We start from the raw sequence: 4,457 nt of genomic DNA, 5'->3' as shown, positions 1-4,457 counted from the left end.
TCCTTTTATGATGACAGGGAAATTCATTAATAAAAATGAATTAAATTTCATTAAAATTTTTAATTTAACTAAAAAATTAAATTTCTATAATTTTTAAACTTAAATTTTATTTTATATGCATGGGTACTTTTGTCTGAGTGTATGTCTGCGCCACTTGCATGCCTGGTGTCTGAGGAGGCAAAAAGACAGTGTTGGATTCCTTGGAACTGGAATTACAGATGGTTGTGAGTTCCTACGTGCATGCTGGAAATCAAATCAGGTCTTCTGGAAGAGCAGCTCTTCACTCTGGAGCAGGTCTCCCAGCTCCTCATTAGAAGGTGTTTTTTTTTTTTGTTTTTTTTATTTATTTATTTATTTTTTTTTTTGAGTCAGGGTCTTTCTACTTAGCTCTGGCTGGTCTGGTACTTGCTATGTAGACCAAGCTGGCCTCAAACTTACAGAGCTCTGCCTGCCTCTTCCTCCAAAGAATTGGGATTAAAAGTGTGTGCCACACGCCGTACATCCTTATTAAAAAATATTTACATTACAGAAGATATGCAGTTGTAGTTGCCCCTCCTGATCTGTGGGGATGGGTTCCACAGTCTCTCCCAGAGTTCTCAGATGTACACACCCTTTGTATAGAATGGGAGAGTGCTTCATAACTCACACGTATCTTTCAGCATACTTCCTTAGTCCTGTCTAGATAACTTTAAGCAACAGCTTCTACTATGTACTCATTAGTGTGTATATGTGGGAGAACATGTGTGCATGCGTGTGTAGGCCAGAGGGTCAACAGTAGGCATCTTCTGCAACTGCTCTCCAGCTTTTTATTTTATTAAATATACACATACATATTTAATAAATATTTTGGTTTTTCGAGACAGGGTTTCTCTGCGTAATCCTAGCTGTCTTAGAACTGCCCTTTGACCAGACTGGCCTCAGACTCACAGAGCTACATGCCTCTGTCTCCCCAGTACTGAGATTAAAGGTGGTTCCATATATATGGGAAGCAGAGGTAGCTTAGTGGTTAAGAATACTTTCGCTCTTGAAGATGACCTGGGCTCAGTTTTCAGAAGCTATCTGTGGGTCACAATCATCTGTAACTCCAGTTCCAGGGGATTTGACATCATCTTCTGAATTCCTGGGCATGAGTTATACACATGGTGTACATACATAATTCAGGGAAACACTCATACACATAAAATAAAATTAACCAGAAAAAATGTATTTATTTATTTTTTTGCATGTATGTATTATAGGTGGGATTATATATACCAGGATGGTGTGTATGTATGTGTATGCATGTGTATGTGTGTATGCATGTGTGTGTGTGTGTGAGTGTACGTGTGTGTATGTATATGCATGTGTGTATGTGTATGCATGTATGCGTGTGTGTCTATGTGAATGTGCGTGTGTGTGTGTATGCATGTGTGTGTGTGTGTCTGTGTGAATGTGCCTGTGTGTGTGTGTATGCATGTGTGTATGTGTGTCTGTGTGAATGTGCGTGTCTGTGTGTGTATGCATGTGTGTGTGTGTGTAGGTCAGAGGACAACTGAGAATCAAGGTTCTCTTTTCGCAGTGTTGGGTAGGGTCTTGTTTCTGCCATTGTGCCTCATCCTCCAAGCTAGCTGGCCCACAAGCTTCTGGGTGATTCTCTTGTCTCTGCACCCCCATCTTGTGGGTTCTGAAGATCATTCTCATCAGGCTTGTGGGGTCAGCTCTTTTACCTGCTAAGCTGTCTCAATGCAGCCTTCCACCTTATGCTTTAAGACAGCCTCTCTACGGAGCCTGGAGCTTTCCAGTTTGGCTAGGCCATCTGTCCCTGCCTTCCCAGCAGTGGTTCTACAGGTGTGTGTGACACCACCAGGGTTTTGTGGGTGCTAGGGACCAAACCCAGGACCTCAGGTTTGCACAACAAGCACGTTACCAACCGAGCCAGTGCCCCAGATCCTCTAAAGGCAAGAAAAAGAGTCTGTGCACGCTCAGTTTGGACGATTAGTTTTTAAATATTTTTGATTCACAGTCAGTTAAATCTGCGTTTGTCAGCCCCACAGATAAGGGCTGTCTGTGTATCCCCACTGTATTAAAAACCAAATGACTGTAAGCCTTTTTTTTTTTTAAGACAAAAATTGGTATGAACATGTAATTCTTCCTAGCTCTCTAATGAGGGAGCTCAGCTCATTAGCCCGCAGATCTGCTCAGTGCTGGAGAAACCCCGGGGCTTGTCCAATTAATGCAGGTTAATTTCTTTTTACACTTGGACTTCAGCCTTCCCCTACTGTCTCTTTTTTTTAGAGAGGGAGGGGAGTCTCATTGAGTGGTCCTGGATGGCTGACCTGGAACCATGTGGCCTAGGCTGGCTTTGAATTCAGAGGTCCAACCACTTCTGTCCACCTCTGCTTCCCTAGCACAGGGATAAAAGGTGTGCACCACTATGTCTGACTGTCTCACTGGTATTTCCTATTCTATCCTTTTTTTGTTTTGCTTTATTTTTTATTATTATATTCATGTGTGTGCATGTGTAAAATTATAGGTATGTGTATCAAGGCACACATGTGGCGGTCAAAAGACAACTTTTGGAATCAGTTCTCTCCTTCTACTGTGGGATTCAAGGGCTGAGGGACCAAATGATCCTCATGTTTTCTCGGCAAGCACTTTCCTTGCTCAGCCAGCTTCCCAGCCTGACTCCTGGTTTCTAGTCTGCTGTAGGCTGTTTCCATTCATCATTCTATTGCTCTATTGGCTTTTGGGGACATCTAATGGATCTTGAACCAGTTTGTCTCCTTGTCTCTTCTTCTTAAAAAACAAAATCAACGGGCTGGAGAGATGGCTCAGAGGTTAAGAGCACTGACTGCTCTTCCAAAGGTCCTGAGTTCAATTCCCAGCAACCACATGGTAGCTCACAACCATCTGTAATGAGATCTGATGCCCTCTTCTGGTGTGTCTGAAGATAGCTACAGTGTACTCATATAAACAAAATAGTAAAAAAAAAAAAAAAAGAAAAGAAAAAAAATCAACTAACAACACCTCCTCAAAAAATCTGGGGGCTGGAGGGAGAGGTGGCTCACCAGTAGGAGAAAGCACTTGCTGATTTTGCAGAGGACCTGGGTTTGGTTCCCAGTGCCCACATGGTGGCTCACATCCATCCATAACTCTAGTCCCAGAGGATCTGATACCTTAACTTCCACAGGGTGCAAGGGTGGTGAGGCGGGAACCCCTGCAGCTTTCTGAGTTTCAAGAGTCCAGACCCAGCCCCCCAATCTGTCTAGTGTTAAATTAGAACCATCTAAACCTCTCCTGAAGCATTCAGGTACACCGTGTTCCTGGGGAGGCAGGACCTGAGGAGATGGGCCTGTGGGGTTCCAGCTTTGGAGCATACCAGGCCACCTGGTAAAGGGAAAGGGGACAATCTCTCCACACACCCACATAAGCTCCCCACCCCTGGGCAGCTGCTTCAGATCTTTGGCAGTGAGCCCTCTGTGACTGCTACCTCTCGTTTTCCATCAAAGGCTCCTACAGAGGCAGCTTCTACTCAAGGCCTTCTTCTTGTTTGGGCGTGGAAAAGTCTGATTTGGAATCCAGAGGGAAAGCTGGGCATTCAAAGGTTCACACTGGGGTTGGTGAGATGGCCCAGCAGGTAGAGGCACTTGCTGCCAAACCTGACTGACAACCTGAGTTTGAACTTCGGGATTCACAAGATAGAGGAAGAGAAACAACTCCAGAATGTTGTTCCCCTGACCTCCACACACAAACCACGGCACAAAAGTGCCCCCCATAAATAGATGTAGTCTGGTGCTGGAGAGATGGCTCAGCAGTTAAGAGCAGCATCTATTCTTCTAGGGGACCAGGTTCAATTCCAGCATCCACATGGTAGTTCACCACTGTCTTAACTCTAGTTCCAGGAGATCTGACACTCTTATATAGACATCTGCAGGCAAAATACCTATGCACATAATAAAAATAAATAAATTATTAAAAGAATAAATGTAGTCTAAAAAAATTTCATCAAACTTTGGAGGCAGACACAAGAGAATTGAAGCAAGTCCAAAGCCAGCACAGGTTTACATAGTGAGACTCCATCTCTAAAACCAACCAACAAACCAATCAAACAATCAGTCAGACAAACAAACCAAAAAAACAAAAACAAAGGCAAAAGAAACCAGAAGCTGAGCAATTACATCTCTATCCCCTGTATCTGCCTTCCCAAGAAACAGTGCAGGCAAAGGCCAGGCAGGCGGCAAGTGTGTGAGTGTCAGGGTGTGGTGGGTGCAGGGGAGAGTGAACTGAAGGAAAGTCTCAGAATAACCATATGTCAAAGACAGACTCGCCCACACAGCTCAGGTGAAGGCCCCATCCGTCCTACACTCTGCCCTGGTAAGGGCAGGTGCTTGCCAGGTTGTGGGCTGGAGCTCTTTCAGACATTCCTCTCTCTCTCTCTCTCTCTCTCTCTCTCTCTCTCTCTCTCTCTCTCTCTCTCT

This window comes from Grammomys surdaster, unplaced genomic scaffold (genome assembly GCF_004785775.1).
Source record: "Grammomys surdaster isolate TR1022 unplaced genomic scaffold, NIH_TR_1.0 205, whole genome shotgun sequence".
Taxonomy (NCBI): Eukaryota; Metazoa; Chordata; class Mammalia; order Rodentia; family Muridae; genus Grammomys; species Grammomys surdaster.
This window is presented reverse-complemented; position numbering follows the sequence as displayed.